Source organism: Vulpes vulpes, chromosome X (genome assembly GCF_048418805.1).
Source record: "Vulpes vulpes isolate BD-2025 chromosome X, VulVul3, whole genome shotgun sequence".
NCBI classification, from domain to species: Eukaryota; Metazoa; Chordata; class Mammalia; order Carnivora; family Canidae; genus Vulpes; species Vulpes vulpes.
Genome location: NC_132796.1, coordinates 81,940,446 through 81,963,520, shown reverse-complemented (window position 1 = coordinate 81,963,520; position 23,075 = coordinate 81,940,446). Strand labels below are relative to the sequence as shown.

Below are 23,075 nucleotides of genomic sequence, written 5' to 3'. Positions count from 1 at the left end.
ATAAAAAAAAAAGAAACTGAAAGGATATGTCACCACCAAACTACCTCTGCAAGAAATATTAAGGGAGACTCTGTAAAAGAAAGAGGATGCCCAAAGAAATAACCCACAAAAACAGGGACTGAATAGATATTACGATGACACTAAATTTATCTTTCAATAGTAACTCTGAACGTGAATGGGCTTAATGATCCCATCAAAAGGCGCAGGGTTTCAGAGTGGATAAAAAAAAAAAAGCAAGACCTATCTATTTGCTGTCTACAAGAGACCAATTTTAGACTTAAGGACACTTCCAGTCTGAAAATGAAAGGTTGGAAAACCATTTACCATTCCAATGGTCCTCAAAAGAAAGCAGGGGTAGCAATCCTCATATCACATAAATTAAAGTTTATCTCAAATACTGTAGTAAGAGATGAAGAGGGACACTGTAACATACTTCAAGGATCTATCCAACAAAGGACCTAACAATCATGAATATTTATGCCCCTAATGTGGGAGCTGCCAAGTATATCAATCAATTAATAACCAAAGTATAGACATACTTAGATAATAATACCCTAATAGTAGGAGACTTCAACATGGCACTTTCTGCAAATGACAGATGCTCTAAGCACAACATCACCAAAGAAACAAGAGCTTTAAATGATACACTGGACCAGATGGATTTCACAGATATTTACAGAACTTACCTTCTGAACGCAACTGAATACACATTCTTCTCAAGTGCACATGGAACTTTCTCCAGAATAGACCACATACTGGGTCACAAATCAGGTTTCAACTGATACCAAGAGATTGGGATTGTCCTCTGCATGTTTACAGACCATACAATGCTTTGAAACTAGAACAAGAAGAAATTTGGAAGAAACCCAAACATGTGGAGGTTAAAGAGCATTCTGATAAAAGATGAAAGGGTCAACCAGGAAATGAGAATAGAATTAAAAAGATTCATGGAAACTAATGAGAATGAAGATATAACCATTCAAAATCTTTGGAATACAGCAAAAGCAGTCCCAGAGGGACTGCATCGCAATACAAGCCTCCCTCAAAGAACTGGAAAAAACTCAAATACACAAGCTAACCTTACACCTAAAGGAACTGGAGAAAAACAGCAAATAAAACCTACACCCAGCAGAATAAGAGAGTTAATAAAGATTTGGGCAGAACTCAATGCCCAAAACCTACACCCAGCAGAATAAGAGAGTTAATAAAGATTTGGGCAGAACTCAATGAAATAGAGACCAGAAGGATTGCATAACAGATCGACAAAAACAGGAGTTGGTTCTTTCAAAGAATTAATAAGATAGATAAAACATTAGCCAGCCTTAGTAAAAACAAAAGAGAAAAGACTCAAATTAATAAAATCACAAATGAAAAAGGAGAGATTCCAACCAATATGAAGGAAATACAAATGATTTTTAAAACATGAGCAGATATATGCAAATAAATTAGGCAATAGAAAAGTATAGGACACATTTCTGGAAAACCACAAAATACCAAAAATGGAACAAGAAGAAATAGAAAACCTAAACAGGCCGATAACCAGGGAGAAAATTGAAGCAGTCATCAAAAACCTCCCAAGACACAAAAGTCCAGGGCCAGAGGGCTTCCCAGGGGAATTCTATCAAACCTTTAAAGGAGAAAAAAATGCTTATTCTACTAAAGCTGTTCTGAATGATAGAAAGGGATGTAATACTTCCAACTCATTCTATGAGGCCAGCATCACCTTAATTCCAAAACCAGACAAAGACCCCACCAAAAAGGATAATTATAGACCAATATCCCTGATGAACACAGATGCAAAAAATTCTCAACAAGATATTAGCCAATAGGATCCAACAGTACATTAAGAAGATTATTCACCATGACCAAGTGGGATTTATCCCCGGGATGCAACGCTGGCTCAACAGCCTTCAACGTGAAAGGAATCAACGTGATAGATCACATCAACAAAGGAAGAAACAAGAACCATATGATCCTCTCAATAGATGCAGAGAAAGCATTTGACAAAATGCAGCATCCATTTCTGATCAAAACTCTTTGGAGTGTAGTCATAGAGGGAACATTCCTCGGCATCTTAAAAGCCATCTATGAAAAGCCCACAGCAAATATAATTCTCAATGGGGAAACAGTGGGAGCCTTGCCCCTAAGATCACTAACAGACATGGATGTCCACTCTCACCACTGCTATTCAACATAGTACTAGAAGTTCTAGCCTCAGCAATCAAACAAAAAGAATTAAAAGGCATTCAAATTGGCAAAGAAGAAGTCAAACTCTCCCTCTTTGCAGATGATAGGATACTGTACGTAGAAAACCCAAAGACACCCACCCCAAGATTGCTAGAACTCATATAGCAATTCGGCAGTGCGGCATGATACAAAATCAATGACCAGAAATCAGCGGCATTTCTATACACTAACAATGAGACTGAAGAAAGAGAAATTAAGGAGTCAGTCCCATTTACAATGGCATCCAAAAGCATAAGATACCTAGGAATAAACCTAACCAGAGAGGTAAAGGATCTATACCCTAAAAACTACTGAACACTTCTGAAAGAAATTGAGGATTACACAAAGAGATGGAAAAATATTTCATGCTCATGGATTGGAAGAGTTAATATTGTGAAAATGTCAATGCTATCCAGGGCAATTCACACATTTAATGCAATCTCTATCAAAATACCATGGACTTTTTTCAGAGAGTTGGAACAAATCATCTTAAGATTTGTATGGAATCTGAAGAGACCCTGAATAGCCAGGGGAATACTGAAAATGAAAACCAGAGCCGGGGGCATCACAATGCCAATTTTCAGGTTGTACTACAAAGTTGTAGTCATCAAGACAGTGTGTTACTGGCAGAAAAACAGACATCTTGATCAATGGAACAGAATAGAGAACCCAGAAATGGGCCCTCAACAATATGGTCAACTAATATTCGACAAAGCAGGAAAGACTATACACTAGAAAAGGGACAGTCTCTTCAATAAATGGTGCTGGGAAAATTGGACATCCACATGCAGAAGAATGAAACTAGACCATTTCCTTACACCATACACAAAGATCAACTCAAATGGATGAAAGATCTCAATGTGAGACAAGATTACATCCAATCCTAGAGGAGAACACAGGCAAACACCCTTTTTGAACTTTGCCACAGCAACTTCTTGCTAGATACATCCATGAAGGCAAGGGAAACAAAAGAAAAAATGAATTATTGGGACTTAATCAAGATAAGAAAGCTTCTGCACAGCACAAGAAATAGTCAACAAAACTAAAGACAACCTACAGAATGGGAGAAGATATTTGCAAATGACATATCAGATAAAGGGCTAGTATCCAAGATCTATAAGAACTCATTAAACTCAACAGCAAAGAAACAAACAATCCAATCATGAAATGGGAAAAAGACATGAACAGAAATTTCATTATAGAGGACATACACATGGCCAACAAGCACATGAGAAAGTGCTCCGTATCACTGGCCATCAGGGAAATACAAATCAAAACCACAATGAGATACCACCTCACACCAGTGAGAATGGTGAAAATTAACAAGACTGGAAACCACAAATGTTGAAGAGGATGTGGAGAAAGGGGAACCCTCTTGCACTGTTGGTGGGAATGTGAACTGGTACAGCCACTCTGGAAAACTGTGTGGAGGTTCCTCAAAGAGTTAAACATAGATCTGCCCTATGATCCAGCAATTGCAGTGCTGGGGATTTACCCCAAAGATACAGATGCAGTGAAACGGCAGGACAACTGCACCCCAATGTTTCTAGCAGCAATGTCCACAATAGCCAAACTGTGGAAGGAGCCTCGGTGTCCATAAATAGATGTGGTATATGTATACAATGGAATATTACTCAGCCATTAGAAATGACAAATACCTACCATTTGCTTTGACGTGGATGGAACTGGAGGGTATTATGCTGAGTGAAATAAGTCTATTGGAGAAGGATAAACATCATATGGTCTCATTCATTTGGGGAATATAAAAAATAGTGAAAGGGAATAAAAGGGAAAGGAGAGAAAATGCATGAGAAATATCAGCGAGGTTGAGAGAACATGAGAGACACCTATCCCTGGGAAACGAACAGGGGGTGGTGGAAAGGGAGGCGGACCGGGGGATGGGGTGATTGGGTGACGCGCACTGAGGGGGGCACTTGACTGGATGAGCACTGGGTGTTATGCTATATGTTGGCCAATTGAACTCCAATAAAAAAATTTTTTTTAAGTGCCAATATATTCCTAAGGATCTAAAAGGCCATACAAATGGATAAGACTGTGTGCTTCCCCTGGAAAAACTGAAGAAATCCCTAATCTCACCTCTGCTTATCTTGAGGCTCTGCGTGTACAAGAAGGAGGTAAAGGGTAAGGCAGAGAATTCTGCCTTATATACCTTATAAGCTGGAGGGGTAACAACATGCCCCAACAATCACACAGAGACCCTCTGCAATGATTAGAAGATATTTTGGTTCAAATAATTTAAGGAAATCTCCATCAAATCATTAACTGACCACTAAGATAACTAATCAGAGACTTCAGTGACCATGCATGAAAACAACACAGACTATACAGAATTAGTACAGGAAAATCACTAAATAAACAAAACCAGCATGCCAATAATAATAACCAATGGCAACAAGAAACCCTGAGGGAGTGGGAATCCAATTTCCTACCTTGACACATTACGTTATTGAACACATCCAGTTTTCTTTTTTTTTAATAATAAATTTATTTTTTATTGGTGTTCAATTTGCTAACATACAGAATAACACCCAGTGCTCATCCCATCAAGTGCCCCCCTCAGTGCCCATCACCCATTCACCCCCACTCCCCGCCCTCCTCCCCTTCCACCACCCCTAGTTTGTTTCCCAGAGTTAGGAGTCTTTATGTTCTGTCTCCCTTTCTGATATTTCCCAGTTTTCAACAAAAATTTACCATACATGCAAAGAAATAAAGAATTTTGGCTTAGAGATAGAAAAAGAAGTACTCAGTAGAAATTATCCCTGAGAAAGCTCAGATGTTGGATTTATTAGATAAATATTTAAATCAGCTTTTTAAAATATCTTTTTTAAAAAACTGTGTCTAGAGAACTAAAGGAAAGTATTGGAATGATGCTTTGTCAAATACAGAACATCAGTAAAGGAATAGGAATTATAAAATAATGAAATAGGAAACCTGGAATTTGAAAGTACAATAATAATTGAGATCTTCAAGAGAGAGGCTCACCATCAATCTGAGAAGGCAGAAAAAGTCAGTAAACTTATAAAAAAAAGTCAACTGAAATTATCCAGTATGAGAACAGAAATATAAAATAAACAAAAATGAACACAGCCTAAGAGACCTGTAGACACCATTAAGACTTGACGGGATGAGCACTGGGTGTTTTTTTGTATGTTGGTAAATTGAACACCAATAAAACTTAATTAAAAAAAAAAAAGGTGCCAAAAGAAGATATGCTAACTATAAAAAAAAAAAAAAAAATACTAAAATACACCTCATGGGAGTTTTAGAAGAAAGGAAGGCAGAAGGAATTATTTGAAGAAACAATGGCTAAAACTTTGCTAATTTGATGAGAAGCCTTAATCTACAAGAAACTCAACTAATTCTAGGTAGAATAACTCAAGAAAATTCATACCTAAATACTGTTAAAACACAAAATGGAGATCAGACTTGAAAATTCCCTGAGCAAACAAAACCATTTAAGTCATATAAGTGAAACTTAATTTAGCTTGTTATGCTAAACAAACAAAACGTATCTTGGGCTGCTTCTTGAAAATGCCCCTGATAATCATAAAAGAAACTTAAGTCATCTTCCTAAAAATGGTATAAGGTAATTGCTTTTAATCTGGAAAGCTCCATTGTAATAACCAATCATAATAAACATTAAGCAACTTCCTTATTTTTCCCTTTATAAGCCATTCTGTTAACATCATATCCCTAACTTCATATCAGTCTTTGATTTGAAAGCTCTCAGTTTATGAACTGTTCTTACATGCACAAAAAATTCTTATTAAATACTCTATTGATTTGGTGATTTTTATTTTACTTTACCTGGAATTTTGACAACACATTATAATCAAATTGTTTGAAAGTCAAAGAAAAAATTCTTGAAAGTTTTGAGCCTAGTTATTTCTATATTTTTATGTTAAACTGTGTTTTCTGGTGACATATGGTAGCTACACTTGGGGCAAGCATAACATACAGAAAAGTTCGATCACTATATTGTACACTTGAAACTAATGTAATGTGTGTCAACCAGACTCAAATAAAACACTTAAAGTAATAATAAAATAATAAAATAAAATAAAATAAAATAAAATGTATGCTTTAAGACTATTTATGTCATCTCATATTCAAATAGCCAAAAACAAGCATTAGAATTACATTTTTATAGAAATGAATACTTACATGGAAAATTAAACGTATTTCTCTGTTATATTAGCTTACAGAAAGGCTGATTGCTTGAATCTTGGACCCATAATCAAAATGCTTACAGGCAAATTATTTCAGAGGAAAAAAAACTTGATTATTAAATAAATCAAACTATAAAAAACCATTACAGAAATATCTTAATAATCAACTTTCATTCAGTCAGTTTGATTGGAAAGTGGCTTATTTCTTAATTGATCACTCTGGGCAACTAAAAGTTATCAGCTCTTTTTACTTCCTACATAAATTGCCATTTTTCAGATAATCAAGATAATAACATGAAAAACCGAAAATCTACTTTACAGAGAATGACCCTTTTTTCTCCAATGTTTGAACCTTGTTTACAGCTTTAATGTTCCCATGGAGAATATGGTTGCTCCTTATCCAATACTAGAGATATAACTGGTTTTAGAAACTTGAGTTGAATATGTACCAAGTCCTAACCAGTCCTTGGACGTTGTGTTTTTAAAAATCAATTCCTTATGTCATTTGCTTATTCTTTCTCATCAAAGCAGTGGGTAGAAAATGCCAAAGAATTCTGCTTATTTGACCTTTCTATGGTCTGGATTTCAGATATATAAACAATTGTTTTACCTGACTATAAATTAAGTACTTTGAAAGCTATTGAACACTTTTTGATGACTGGGGAAATGTTTAGTAGGCTTTTGCATAGGCTTTTTAATGTCCTCAAGGGACATGAATAAGTTCATCCAACTTTCTAAAACACCTTACTTAAAGCCAGAAAGACTGCTGTAAACAGAAAAATCTGCTTGAACAGTGTGAAAGGACTGTGAACTTTATTGAAGAAAAAGTCAATAAAGACCCAAAGTCTTATTTTTCTTTAGTCTAACTCTCTAGCGGAGATAAGATTAGTATAAATCTGTCGAGGAGAAAACTTTAGAAACTTTACTAGACATGGAAGGGGACAGAGACCACTTCTTCCAACCTTCTTTAACAGGAATGCTACATAGTTGGGTTAATCTGCAGAGTAATAGCTTTCTTCCTAAAGGCCTGTGTGGCTAGACAAGTGAGAAGACAAGGTCAAGTTGCTACCAGAGTGGTAAGTCATTCATTTACTCAACAAATATGTAATAGAAAGCTACAACGAGCCAGGCACTGTTACTAGGCCCAAGAGATACTACAGTGAACATTAACAGACACAGGTTCCATTCTTATGGAAGTCACAGGTTAGGGAAGAATAATTATTCTCCAAGTTTCCAATGATAAAAACTTCCATTAAGGGTTTACTAAATGCCTTTCAAAGTACATTCCAAATTAATGTTAGGCATTAACCACTGAACCTTGGAGCCAAGAATGAAGTGATTTTCCCCCCACCAGTTTCCAAATTACAGAGTACTGAGAAAAAAAATCGAAATACCCACCCCTACCCCCACCCCATTTATAGCCCTCTAGACCATAGTACTATATCCTACAAAGCTATTAGGGGCAACTATGGCCATTTAGATTATGTTTGTTCCTCTTAGGCTAAGTCCGAAAATAGCACTCTTGATTCACCTATTTTTAGTATATGTGCTGCCGAAGTGAGCACATTGATTCACCTAAAGAAGAAAATAGGGGCATCTGGGTAGCTCAATCAGTTAAGTGACCGACTCTTGATTTCAGCTCAAGTCATGATCTTATTGTCATGAGACTGAGCCCCACACTGGGCTCTGCACTCTGTAGGGAGTCTCCTTGAGATTCTCTCCCTCTGCCCCCTCCCCACACATGCTCTCTTACTCTCTCTCTCTCTCTCTCTCTCTCTCTCTCTCTCTCTCTCTCTCTTTCCCTCATAAATGAATAAATAAGTCTTGTTTTAAAAAAGAAGAAAGTGGGATCCCTGGGTGGCGCAGCGGTTTGGCGCCTGCCTTTGGCCCGGGGCACGATCCTGGAGACCCAGGATCGAATCCCACGTCGGGCTCCCGGTGCCTGGAGCCTGCTTCTCCCTCTGCCTATGTCTCTGCTTCTCTCTCTCTCACTGTGTGCCTATCATAAATAAATAAAATTTAAAAAAATTAAAAAAAAAGAAGAAAGTACCCTGGGCAAGATACTATAACCATATCCCCTTGTTTGATTGGTCCTTAAAAGCCTAGAAATCTGTAGAAAGAACTACCTCCTCCCAAATGGTGTTTTGTTTAATGGATTTAGTCATATGTTCAATAAGCACATTAAAATCTGTGTTGACCTAGAGTTGCTCTCTCCTTCTGTTTCCCTCTAGCATTCCACTTGTAAACCTGCATGAATGTTAACATGAAAATTTTGTGATCAGAGGAGTTATGAGGTCAGGGCTCAAAACAGAATTGCTGCAAAATATTTTTATTAGTCATTGCTTTGAATGGATTAAAGCAGAATGAACAACTGCCTTGCTGAGGCGGACAAAAGGTGAAATTGTAGAAATAAATTGAACTCATTTTGCTTCCAGGAGAACATATAGACCACACAAACACCATCAAAATCTGTTTCTTTCTTCCCCAGTGGCTAATGAAAAGAAATAGTGAAAAGACATTCAGCATTGACATGAAATCATCATACTTCTCACTAACTTCAGTGCTGGAGAAGTAGCACAAATGGCTTCATTACTGATATTTCTTTACATAATGCCGAAGTGATAAAGGCAAACCTTGGTAATGAGCCATGATAAACTGAACAGTCAGTCCATACCAGGTTGTGGGGCGGGGCTGGAGAAAGTGGTGAAAAGACAAGAAGAATAAGTATATCCCAAATAGTTAGCATTTCTCAGTCTCCAAATCTATGAGTGCTTCATAATTGCGTTTGGCTCAACCCTGAGTTTTTTCCATTGAATATGTGCTAAGAGAGGCTGAAAAACCATGCACAAAAAAGGAAGCTTCCCGACAAAGAAAAACATCCCCAATAGGACAAATCTCTGTGAGACCATGCACTGATATCAGCATTCACAGCCAGCCAGGGACCGTCTTGTATGCCTGAACTTGGTTGAAAAAAACGTCCTTCTTTTTGGAAGAATTAAAAATGAAAGATTTAGATTCCTTAATGTATCCTGTGTACTCCTCTTTTTCTTGACTTTGTTTCAGACAATGTGGCCAGATCCCTTTCCCATGGGAGGGTGAGAAAGTGTGTGTGTGTGGGGGGGGGGGGGGTCCTAAGAAGTCCCTGCCTAATGTCTCTTTGAATCCCTTGTATAAACCAGATGGTCAGCAATAAGAAGAGTAGAAAACAAGGAGTGCTTTTTCAGAGTGCAGAGAAAATGGGTAGGTGGGAAAATAACCTCAATTAATGCTATCAGAGTAATGATTTTCAATTGTTTCTTCTCATAGTCTTCCATGTACCACATTTGCCTTTATTAAAGCAAAAGACCTGGTTGATCTCTTAGTATAGTTATTTAACCTGCATTCCAGCTTCCTCTAAAGCATCCACATATGGACATAAGGGGGTCCACGAACTTATGGAAATAGGCAAAAATGCATGGTAATATGTTTATACAACTTGAAAAAATGTTTCATACCTTTTTGTCGGATTCTCAATGGAGTCTTTTACTCTAAAAAGGTTAAACACCACTGTTGGGGGTACTGCCACTACTGAACATTTCTATGTCTTCCCTCTTGAATTTCAGTATATTAAAGCAGGGGATAGAGAGATAAAGGAAAAATGGCTATGTTTGGGTAGGTGATGGGGACAATTTGTTTCAGTCAGGAGCAATCTGTTAGAATCAAAAAAGCATCTCTACTGCCTAGGTTTCTGCCATGTTCTTTAACCTCGTCAAGATTACCTGCCTTCTCCATTTTATTTGCCCCTTCCAGAAGTGACCAACCATCAAACCTGACTTGAAAAACACTACCTGGCTAATAAATCTATTTTAAGAACATCATCTGTTCTAAGAACCTGGCCCCAAGATTCCTTTACATATACACCAAGATACTGTCCACATTTGGAATTCTTCCCATCTCATGGTCTTTATATTCATTTTCATGTACCAAATTGAAATTTCTGTTTCTAAGAAAAGCTACCAAGCTATATCCTGACAACTTCTAAAACATGGATAACTTAATTAGTGCTGGCCTAGCATCATTCTAGCTTCCTGGGCAGTGCACATATCCTTCACTTCATAGAGATGGTAGAATTGTCCTGCCAAGTTTTAGAGATAGCATTTTCTTCCCAAGGATCACCAGCATTTCTTTCAAATGAAAAAAAAAACCACTCCTTACAATGGGCTACAAAGTTGAAGGCCCCCCTGCCCCAGCTACTCTTACTACTTTTCTGACCTCATCTCATGCCATATTCTTTTCCTCTCTCATGTTGTTCTAGGCATATTGGTATCCTCACTATTCCTTGAATACACAAGAACACTCTAGCCTCATATCTTGTGTACTGGTCATTCCCTCTATCTAGAAAGGATTTATTACCAGAAAGCCACATAGCTGGCTCCCATGCTTGCTTCAGGTCTCTACTCAAATATCACCTGATCAGAAAGACCTTTCCTAACCACCTTATTTCAAACAGTAACTCGCACCCCAGGTTTCTCCTTCTCATTCACCTCCTTTTATTTTTCTTTTTTAGCATGTTTCACCATCTAACATATATTTATCTTCTCGTCCCACTAGGTTATAAGCTCCATAGAGGCAGGAACACTATCTACCATGTATTCCACACTTTCTCCCAGCACCTAAAGCAATGCCTAGCATAAAATAGATAATCATATTTGTTGAATGAACAATGAACACAGAGCTCAGTATCAAAGCTCTAAAACTGAGTTTCTCATTGGCAATTTAGGGAAAAAGAAAAAGTATCTGTATTAATCCTGCATTTCATTTCTATTCCAATGTCAGATGATACTTTGAAGTATAAGCTTCATTGATACACACACCAATTTTTTTGTATATATTTTTATTGGAGTTCAACCTGCCAACATATAGTATAACACCCAGTGCTCATCCCATCAAGTGCCCCCCTCCAGTGCCCGTCACCCAGTCACCCCATCCCCCAATTCACTTCCCCTTCCTCTACCCCTTGTTCATTTCCCAGAGTTAGGAGTCTCTCATGTTTTGTCACCCTCTCTGATTTTTCCCACTCATTTTCTCTCCTTCCACCTATAATCCCTTTCACTATTTTTTATTTTCCCCATATGAGTGAAACCATATGATGGTTCTCCTTCTCTGATTGACTTACTTTACTCAGCATAATATCCTCCAGTTCTATCTACATCAAAGCAAATGGTGGGCATTCGTCATGTCTAATGGCTGAGTGAATATTCCATTGTATGTATAGACCACATCTTCTTTATCCATTCATCTGTTGAAGGACATGGTGGCTCCTTCCACAGTTTGGCTATTGTGGACATTGCTGCTATGAACATTAGGGTGCAGGTGTCCCAGCGTTTCACTACATCTGTATCCTTTGGGTAAATCCCCAGTAGTGCATGATGTGCTGGATCATAGGGTAGCTCTACTTTAAACTCTTTGAGGAACCTCCACACAGTTTTCCAGAGTGGCTGTACGAGTTCACATTCCCACCAACAGTGCAAGAGGGTTTCTCCACATCTCCACATTTGTTGTTTCCTGTCTTGTTAATTTTCATCATTCTCACTGGTGTGAGGTGGTATCTCATTGTGGTTTTGATTTATATTTCCCTGATGGCCAGTGATGTGGAGCATTTTCTCATGTGCTTATTGGCCATGTGTACGTCTTCTTTGGTGCAATTTCTTTTTTTTTTTTTTTTTTTTTTTTTTTTTGTTTAGGATGTTGAGTTTCTTTTTAATTGATATGGTAACATAACATATGTATGTACAGTACTAAAATAACCATCACTGCAGATGTTTTATGGTAAAAAACAAACAGGCAAAGGGTCAAAGGGATTTTTTGGACCCTCAGACTCAAAGATGATCTTTAATTTTCAGTTCTTAAATATTAAACTTGACATCACCTTTTTTTAAAACATTTTATTTATTTATTCATAGAGACACAGAGAGAGAGATGCAGAGACACAGGCAGAGGGAGAAGCAGGCTCCATGCAGGGAGCCTGACGTGGGACTCCATCCCGGGTCTCCGGGATCACACCCTGGACTGAAGGGGGCGCCAAACCCACTGAGCCACCAGGGCTGCCCGACATCACCTTTGATAATAAAATTTGTTATCACAACATATATCAATGTGTGTTTGAATTAGGAAATAACATTTCTCAATGACTCAGAGAGAGGGGAGAGAGAATGTATATAAATCACTGAGCAGGTCATCTAGTGTATACCCATTCTTCCAACAACAAAAAAATATTGAATGTCTGGACCATACTCAATAAATAAAGTAAAACAAGTTCCTGCCATTGGGGGTAGGGTGGGAAGGGAAGAGAAATTAGAAAGAAATAAGTCAGTATGTAGTATGTCATGTTGTCATACAAACAAAAGAGAAATCAAAGAAGGGAAATAGAGGTGAGGAGTTTCAGGTGGTTTCAGGCAAAGATTCATTATACAGGATAGTCAGGGAGGGTTCCACTGACAGTGTGACATCGGAACAGAGACATGAAAAAAGTGAAGGAGAGAGCAATGTAGATATATGGAAGAAAAGCATTCTGGATAAAGGAAACAGCAAGTATAAAACCCCACACTGGCAGCATGCCTGCTATGTTGGGGAGAACAAGGAACCTGTAGCATAATAAATTAGGAGTTGGGGAGACGTGAGAGATGAATTAGAAAGTCACTGGTTGCCCCTAATACTACAATGGCTACCTATTTCATTCAAAGTGAAAGCTAAAATGCCTCTAATTTGGTGAAATTTCTGTTCACGTCTTTTGTCCATTTCATGATTGGATTGTTTGTTTCTTTGCTGTTGAGTTTAATAAGTTCTTTATAGATCTTGGACACTAGCCTTTTATCTGATATGTCATTTGCAAATATCTTCTTGCATTCTGTAGGTTCTCTTTTAGTTTTGTTGACTCTTTCTTTTGGCTGTGCAAAAGATTTTTATCTTAATTAAGTCGCAATAATTCATTTTTGCTTTTGTTTCCATTGCCTTCATAGACATATCTTGCAAGAAGTTGCTGTGGCCAAGTTCAAAAAGGGTGTTGCCTGTGCCTAAGATTTTGATGTATTCTTATCTCACATTTAGATTTTTCATGCATTTTATTTATCTCTGTGTATGGTGTAAGAGAATGGTCTAGTTTCATTCTTCTGCATGTGGCTGTCCAATTTTCCCAGCACCATTTATTGAAGAGACTGTCCTTTTTTCCAGTGGATCTCTTTCCTGCTTTGTCGAAGATTAGTTGACCATAGAGTTGAGGGCCCATTTCTGGGTTCTCTATTCTGTTCCAAGGATCTAGGTGTCTGTTTTTCTGCCAGTACCACACTATCTTGATGATCACAGCTTTGTAGTACAACTTGAAAACTGGCATTGTGATGCCCCCAACTCAGGCTTTCTTTTTCAATATTCCCCTGGCTATTCAAGCTCTTTTCTGATCCCACAAAAATCTTCAGATTTGTTCCAACTCTCTGAAGAAAGTCCATGGTATTTTAATAGGGATTGCATTGAACATGTAAATTGCCCTGGGTAGCTTAGACATTTAGACATTAACTCTTCCAATCCATGAGCATGGAATATTTTTTCATCTCTTTGTGTCTTCCTCAATTTCTTTCAGAAGTGTTCAGTAGTTTTTAGGGTATAGATCCTTTACCTCTTTGGTTAGGTTTATTCCTAGGTATCTTATAATTTTGGGTGCCATTGTAAATGCGATTGACTCCTTAACGACTCTTTCTTCAGTCTCATTGTTAGTGTATAGAAATGCCGCTGATTTCTCGTCATTGATTTTCTATCCTGCCACACTACCGAATTGCTATATGAATTCTAGCAATCTTGGGGTGGAGTCTTTTAGGTTTTCTACGTACAGTATCCTATCATCTGCAAAGAGGGAGAGTTTGACTTCTTCTTTGCCAATTTGAATGCCTTTTATTTCTTTTGTTGTCTGATTGCTGAGGCTAGGACTTCCAGTACTATGTTGAATAGCAGTGGTGAGAGTGGACATCCCTGTCTTGTTCCTGATCTTAGAGGAAAGGCTCCCAGTGTTTCCCCATTGAGAATTATATTTGCTGTGGGCTTTTCATAGATGGCTTTTAAGATGCTGAGGAATGTTCTTTCTATGCCTACACTCTGAAGAGTTTTGATCAGGGATGGATGATGTATTTTGTCAAATGCTTTCTCTGCATCTATTGAGAGGATCACATGGTTCTTGTATTTTCGCTTGTTGATATAATCTATCACATTGATGGCATATGAGTGTTAAACCAACCTTGCATCCTGGGGATAAATCCCACTTTGTCATGGTGAATAATCTTCTTAATGTACTGTTGGATCCTATTGGCTAGTATCCTGTTGAGAAATTTTGCATCCATGTTCATCAGGGATATTGGTCTATAATTTTACTTTTTGGTGGGATCTTTGTCTGGTTTTGGAATTAAGGTGATGCTGGCCTCATAGAATGAGTTGGAAGTATTACATCCCTTTCTATCATTCAGAACAGCTTTAGTAGAATAAGCATTTTTTTCTCCTTTAAAGGTTTGATAGAATTCCCCTGGGAAGCCATCTGGCCCTGGACTTTTGTGTCTTGGGAGGTTTTTGATGACTGCTTCTATTTTCTCCCTGGATATTGACCTATTCAGTTTTTCTATTTCTTCCTGTTCCAGTTTGCTAATTTCTGGTTTTCCAGAAATGCATCCATTTTTTCTAGATTGCCTAACTTATTCGTGAGTAGCTGCTCACAATACATCATTAAATTGTTTTTATTTCCTTGATATTGGTTGTGATCTCTCCTCTTTCATTCATGATTTTATTGAGTTACCTTTTTTTTTTTAATAAGGCTGGCTAATGGTTTATCTATCTTATTAATTCTTTCAAAGAACCAACTACTGGTTTTGTTGATGTGTTCTACAATACTCCTGGTCTCTATTTCATTGAGTTCTGCTCGAATCTTTATTATCTCTCTTCTTCTGCTTCGTGTAGGTGTTACTTGTTCTTTCTCCAGTTCCCTTAGGTGCAAGGTTAGTTTGTGTATTTGAGTTTTTTCCAGTTTTTTGAGGGAGGCTTGTATTGCGATGTATTTCCCTCTTAGGACTGTTTTTGCTATATCCCAAAGATTGTGAATGGTTGTATCTTCATTTTCATTAGTTTCCATGAATCTCTTAAATTCTTCTTTAATTTCCTGGTTGACCCTTTCATCTATTTGTAGGATGCTCTTTAACCACCACGTATTTGAGTTTCTTCCAAATTTCTTCTCGTGATTGAGTTCTAGTTTCAAAGCATTGTGGTCTGAAAACATGCAGGGGACAATCCCAATCTTTTGGTATCAGTTGAGACCTGATTTGTGACCCAGTATGTGGTCTATTCTGATTAAAGTTCCATGTGCATTTGAGAAGAATGTGTATTCAGTTACATTCAGATGGAAAGTTCTGTAAATATCTGTGAAATCCATCTGGTCCAATGTATCATTTAAAGAACCTTGTTTCTTTGGCGATGTTGTGCTTAGAAGATCTGTCATTTGCAGAAAGCTCCGTGTTGAAGTCTCCTACTATTAGTGTACTATTATCTGAGTATGTCCTTACATTGGCTATTAATTGATATACTTGGCAGCTCTCACAAAAGGGGCATAAATATTCATGATTGTTAGGTCTTCTTGTTGGATAGACCCTTTAAGTATGATACAGTGCTCCTCTTCATCACTTACTACAGTATGTGAGATAAACATTAATTTATCTGATATAAGGATTGCTACCCCAAGCTTTCTTTTGAGGACTATTGGAATGGTAAGTGGTTCTCTAACCTTTCATTTTCAGGCTGGAGGATTCCTAAGATCTAAAATGAGTAACTTGTAAATAGCAAATAGAAGTGTCTTACTTTTTTATCTAGTCCCAAACCCTGCATCTCTTGATGGGATCATTTAGCCCATTTATGTTCAGAGTAACTATTGAAAGATATGAATTTAGTGTCATTGTAATACCTATTCAGTCCCTGTTTTTGTGGCTTATTTCTTTGAGCTTCCTCTTTCTCTTACAGGGTCCTCCTTCTTGCAGAGCTGGTTTGGTGGTCACATATTCTTTCAGTTCCTGCCTATCTTGACATCTCTTTATCTCTCCTTCTACTCTGAATGAGTGCCTTGCTGGATAAAGTAGTCATGGCTGCATGTTCTTCTCATTTAGGACCCTGAATATATACTGCCAGCCCTTTCTGGCCTGCCAGGTCTCTGTGGAGAGGTCTGCTGTTAATCTAATATTTCTCCCTGTATAAGTTAGGGATCTTTTGTTTCTTGCTTCTTTAAGGATTTTCTCTTTATCTTTGGAATTTGCAAGTTTCACTATTAAATGTGAAGATGTTGAATGGTTTTTATGGATTTTTTGTGGGGATTCTCTATCTCCTGGATCTGAGTGCCTGTTTCCCTCCCCAAATTAGGGAAGTTCTCAGCTTTGATTTGTTCAAATATGCTTTCTGGCCTTCTATCCTTTTCAGCGCCCTCTGAAACCTCAATTATATGTAGATTCTTCTTTCTGAGGTTATCATTTATTTCCCTTAACCTTTCCTCATGGTCTTTTAATTGTTTTTCTCTTTTTCATCAGCTTCCTTCCTTGCCATCAACTTGTCTTCTATGTTACTCACTCTTTCTTCCACCTCTGTAGCCCTCATTGTTAGGACTTGTAGTTTGGATTGCAGCTCATTTAATTGTTTTTAATTTTGGCCTGATTTGATCTAAATTCTGCAGTCATGAAGTCTCTTAAATCCTTTATGCTTTTTTATAGAGCCAACAGTAGCTATGTAATTGTACTTCTGAATTGGTTTTCTGATATCAAATTGAAATCCCTATTCTGTAACTCTGTGGCAGAGAGTACTGTTTCTGATTCTTTCTTTTGTAGTGAGTTCTTCCTTCTAGTCATTTTACTCAGTGCAGACTGGCTGTATGAGTGGGCTGAGTGAAGAATATCAACCACAACCTAAGTAAATTTCACCCCAGATTATTCTGACAAGGTCAGAGACCAGAAAATGGGAACAAAGATCAAAACAAAATAAAACACAAGGACCACTATAGTGAAAAACAAATTTTAAAACAGAGTAGTACAAAATAAAAGGCCAAGAATCCTAACGATGAAGAAAAAAAGAAGAGAAAAAGCAAATATAAAGAGAAAAAAAAGGGAAGAGAAAAAAAAGTGAGGGGACTGGGAGATGATGGTGGTGAAGAAGTTGTAGTGGAGGGAGAATGTAGTCTACCTGAGGGGTCCTGGAACGTGATCCTCTTGGTTCTGAGTGTATTAAGTTCTGTATGTTAGAAGATGCTCAGTCCCAAATTTATATAAACCAAAAATACTTGTAGAAAGCCCCAACATTGACCACCAAAATATAAATGAGATAAAACAGGGAGCAGAATGGGAATGAAGAGAGAATATTAGCTCACAATGAACCACCACAGTATACCACTTGGCTCTGGGTGCATGCTGGTCATGTTTTAGAAGGTATGAACTTCCACCACTGTAGAAAAAAATGAGGCAGAGAAAACAAAAAACAAAAAAACAAATCTCGTATGTCTCCTAAATTTGAATTGAATATGTTGAAGGGAATCTAGAAGTGGTAAATGTATCTAAGACATTTAATTGTAGAAATATGAAAGTCAAAAAGGAAGCAACTTAAAAATGAAGAGGTGGCAAAATATTGTACTTAAGGTGGGAAAAGAAAAAAAATATTGGAAATTTTTAATCTGATATAAAAACAGGTTGTTCCAGAAAAAAAGGGGGGAGAAGGGAGGGGTACCCTTTGGTTCTATATACTGTAAATCCCTCGACTTCCCCTGAAGATTTTCATCGCTGCTTGGTCAAGAACTTGCTCTTCCCCTGTCCTTCCAGCTGGTCTCCTGGGGGAGGGGCTGCTGTGTTGATTCTCAGATGTGTGCACCTGGGGGAGCTGCCCCGTCCCCTGCTGGGTGCAGGGCTCGGTGGGAGCTGTTTACCCCATGAGGCCTCTGTTCCCTGGTGGTCCCACCCTCCCAGGCACAGGGTGACACAAGGAGAAACAACCACACTGGCAGCAGCCCCTCTCCAGCCCTGGAGTCAGCTCCCACAGTAACTACTACAGCTCCCTGTCTGCATTGGCCTGGATGCTCCGGGGGCGTGGGGCGCTGACCTGCACAGCTCGGGGGCACCCGGTGGCAGGAGAGTCCTCGCTGTCCTGTGCCCTACCCCCCTCCACCTGTCCCGGGGGGAGCACAGGTTCCTGGGCTTTGTCCACCCGGTGTCCTGGGATCCGGGGCCTGTGCTGCTGGAATCAAGCTCCCAGGGTGGCAGCTCCTGAAGGCAGCAGGGTGCAGCCCCCTCCGCGTGGAGCGGCTGCCTGAGCTGTTCTCTGAGGCCCCGCTGGGCGCGCGCTCCAGCCCTTTACCAAGATCAGCCCGCAGTATGTGTTGTGCTCTCCCTGCACACTCTATTGCACTTCCTCTATTAGTGACCCCGAGAGACTGGAGGCTCCACTGCCCCTCCTGTGATTCTGCCCGGTTTCCCTGCTGAGCACTTTTCCCTCCAGGAAGAATCAGGTGCGGATTTTTAAGTTCCTGCTTCTCCAGGGCTGGGCTTTCCTGTCCCGGAGGCTGTCAGCGCCTGGCTTTTGCCTGGCTCCTTGTAGTGCTCCTCCCACTCTTGATTCTTTTTTATTGTATTTTTTCCCACCTTCCTACCTTGTTAGAAGCAAAATCCCTTCTCTCTATAGTGTTCTGGCTGTTCTCTCTTTAAATCTCAGGTCAAATTCATAGGTCTTCAGGATTACTTGAAAGTTATCTAGTAAGTTGGTGGGGCCAGGTCCCCTCCTCCTCTGCCATCTTGCCCCACCTTCTCCTACACACTCCAATTTAAAATAAAACTCCCATTAATCTTTGTCAAATTTTCTTGTCCTTTTATCTCATAGCACTATTCAACATGTGTAATTATCATTTATTTATTTATTTTTATTTTTAAAAAATGTTTAGCATATGATTCTCATTAGAATGAAATCTGATGAGGAGTCTGGGACCTTGTCTGCCTTGTTCACTTGTATCACTAGTGCCCAAGTGACGGATTGGGCCCTGGATACTCTTAAAAAATATGAGTTGAATGAGTAAATGAACAGATAAAAACAACTTTCTGGAAGTTAAATATTCCTTTTTCTTAGCTACACTGTTCCAATGACAATGAAGGGGATGCAGCCTTAAAAAAATGGATAACTCCCTCAAAACCATTTTTTAAAGATTTCAAGTTGAAGTAGGGACACATAGGAAAGTAAGTCTCTAATTAACATGAATATTTTAATTCCCACTTTTGACCTGGTATGATTGCTCTTTATGTGGAGTCTGGCTACACATTTTGCAAAAAATAGTCAAATAGGAGGAAGTGGAAAAGGATGCTTTCTCAGAATTGGTTTGGTAAAGAAAACATAAGAAACACCTACAATTGCTATTGTTTCATTCTCCAGATCTATGAGAGAAGATGACATGTAGTACAGTCACAAACTTGTTTTAAATTAGACAATTTTGCTGACTGTCTTGACTTCAGATCATTCAAAGCTCATTGAAACTATTTTCACAAAACTATTTTCACAGATAGAGTAGATGCATGAGAACATGCATAAAACTTGTTCTTATTGTTTTCTTTGGAGCCACCATCAAATAAAACAACATTTGCATAGCTATCCATAATTGATCTTTTTACCTATATGAATTATTTCATTTAATACTTACTATTCTGTGTGATGGGTATAATGATATCACCATTTTCCACATGAATCAGCTATGACCTAGGAAGGAGCAAAGACATTCCTCAGGTTACGTGGCTGGTGGATGACAGATCAGGATTTTAATGAGAGAACCAGCATGAGGGAGAGCTTGACAGAAAGCATAAGAGACAACTTGAGGTAGGGGAGGGTCAGAGAAAGAGGGAGATGCAGACTCCCTGCTGAGCAGGGACCCTGACTGGGGGCTCTATTTCAGGACCCATGACCTGAGAGAAAGGCAGTCACTTAACTGACTGAGCTACCCAGGTGCCCTAAAGTCAGGATTTTAATCTAGATTTTTAGCTCTAAGTTCAGTGCTCCTTCTATGTTATCTATTTCCATATTTTCCGCATGGGGAAGCTTTGTTGTCTAGAGTGCCTAGGCCTTTCCTAGTTTTAGCACTGAAAGTCCTATTTTCTAAGAAGCCTCCCAGTCCCAGGTAAACCAGGATGGTTCATCACCCTAGTTGTCATTCAGATTGTATGTATAAGTTCACCCTCTTTCTACCGTACAGTGCCCATAACTAAAACACAACTGTGATGTCACCAAATTTGATGTTTGTTTTATCCCTGTGCTCCTATTTGTCATATGTTTATCCTTTGCATATAGAAAACAAAGATTTAGAGAAAATAAGTATATGTACTTTTTGTTTCATACCTAAACAGGCACTTAATAAAGTCTATTTAATAATTCTGTGATAGGCACCATGATTCATGTTTAGGAAAGTGCAATGAAGACTAGATTCAAGGTATGGGTCTACTCTTCATTTATGAGCAATACCTTTCCCTTCTTCTGGATCTCACTTTCCTCGTCTGAAAATAGACATAATAATCCCTGTTCTGCTCATCCCATAATGATGAAATAAGATATGTGTGAAAATAATCTAAAAAGGGCTTCGTATATTAGCAATGTTGTATTAGAAAAACAGGAGGTAGATGATGAGCCTAGTATCACCGGTAGCGTGTTTGTGAAACAGCTTGGTTCGTGTCGGCCATTTTTGTACTCAGGACTGCCCTGGAAGGCAGGCAGTGGATCATTAAGGCAGTGGAAATCAACAGATTAGCTCTGCCACAATCATATTATTCTGCCTGCACAGATATAACCTTAGCTTTGCCCTCATTATGGCCACCTGATAGCTGAGAACATAGCACTCTTTCATCCTTCTTGGAGCCAATTTACCTATTTACTGAATTTGCCAAATATGTTCCCTGCCTCTGGGTACAATTTGCAATAGGCAGGATGTCCAATCCTGCCATTAGTACCTAGACCACTTCTTGGATGACACAAAACTTAAAAATACCCCCATGGTAGTATTTCTAGATATTCAAAGTAAATGTAATTTAAGAAAACTAAGAATGCTAAATGCTTGCACCTTGGAGAGCTTGTAACCCACAATCTCCTCATCCAAAGAAGAAATGGCATGTCATAAACCTACTAGATCTCTCAAACACCCAGTTGTTTTTGCTAAAGAACTTGGTAATGAGTGAATGGCAAAAGCCTGAGATTAAATCTGAGTGGGAAAAAACTGATGCTAAAGAGACACAGAAGGGAAGAGGCATTTGCAGTTTAGCATTTCACCATACGTTTGGGCCTTTTTCCAAAGTCAGAATGAGACCCAGGATGAGGCTGTTGTCACAGTGACCATGACAGCTGAGCTAAGACAACGTCTTGAGGTTGGTGAGAAGCTTCCCCCCACACACACCTACTACCAGGAAAACACAGATAGCAGCAAAATTGTTAAATCAGTTGGTGCTTTGATACATTGCTACCATCCTTTATGATCCCCAGCTACATCCTCAACTGGTGATTATTTCAGACTGACTGACAGGCTAGCATCCTCTCAAGACAACCTTTTACTTTCTACCACCTTCTTGGATGATGATTGTGGGTAAAATTGTCAATAACCTCTCAGAGTGATGTTCTGCCCTTCCTTTTTGCCCCGACCAAAGTCTAATCTTCACACAGTAACCAGAGAGATCCTTCTAATTTTTCCATACCTCCCTATCTCATACTGAGTAAAAGGCAAAGTACTTACTATTACCTACAAAGTTCTCACCATCTACCTTCCAATTCCCCAGTTACCTCTCTGGCCTCATTTTTAATTTTATTTGTTTATTTATTTATTTGAGAGAGAGAGAGAGTATGCATGAACATGAGCAGAGGGAAAGGAAGAGGGGGAGGGAGAGAGATAATCCCAAGCAGATTCCTCCACTGAGGGTGGAGCCCTACATGGGGTTCAATCTTACAACCCTGAGATCATGACCTGAGCTGAAACCAAAAAGTTGGACAATCAACTGACTGAGCCACCCAGGGGTTCCTCTCTGGCTTCATATTTTTACTGCTGTTCTTGTTCACTCAACTCTTGCCACACTGGCTCCTTTGCTACTCTATATATGTATTATCCATTCCCCCTGCTTGATGATCTTTGAACTTGTCCTGTACCCTCTGAATAGAATGCTCTTCTCCATATTATTTGCATTTCTTCAGCCCTTTAATCAAATGTCATCTTCTAAGTGATCCCTTCCCTGGTCCCTCCATCTCAGACTGAAATTCTCATTCAGGATACTTTCAATACTATCACTTTTTCCTGCTTTATTTTTCTCCCTGGTACTTAGTATCACTGTCTAACATGCAGTGACATATTTTACTTACCTTTATATTGTCTGTCTCCCTCAAAAAATATTGTAAGCTCTAAAGTGAGGATTTTTGTCTATCTTGTATCCCTAGTACCTCTAAAAGGGCCTCATTCATAGCAGGCACTTATTAAATATCTGCTAAAGGAATTAATAATTGAGTGAACAAGTGTACAGGATTAATTCTCTGGGATAAACCACTGATGCTGTTTTCTTTTCAGGAAAAAAGAATGAATGGCTTAAACAATGAAAATACATATGCCTTCATTTGCAGATAAATGAA

General features: G+C 38.6%; 1 protein-coding gene across 6 annotated transcripts in view; it reads right to left on the bottom strand.

The window, feature by feature from the left end:
• RTL4 (retrotransposon Gag like 4) overlaps positions 1-23,075 on the bottom strand; it is a 518,532-nt gene that overhangs the window by 447,841 nt on the left and 47,616 nt on the right. For all 6 annotated transcript variants that reach the window (XR_011998095.1, XR_011998091.1, XR_011998096.1 and 3 more), the window contains exon 2: positions 20,128-20,183. The gene's annotated coding sequence lies outside the window, so the exon portion shown is untranslated. The remainder of the gene's footprint in view (positions 1-20,127; positions 20,184-23,075) is intronic.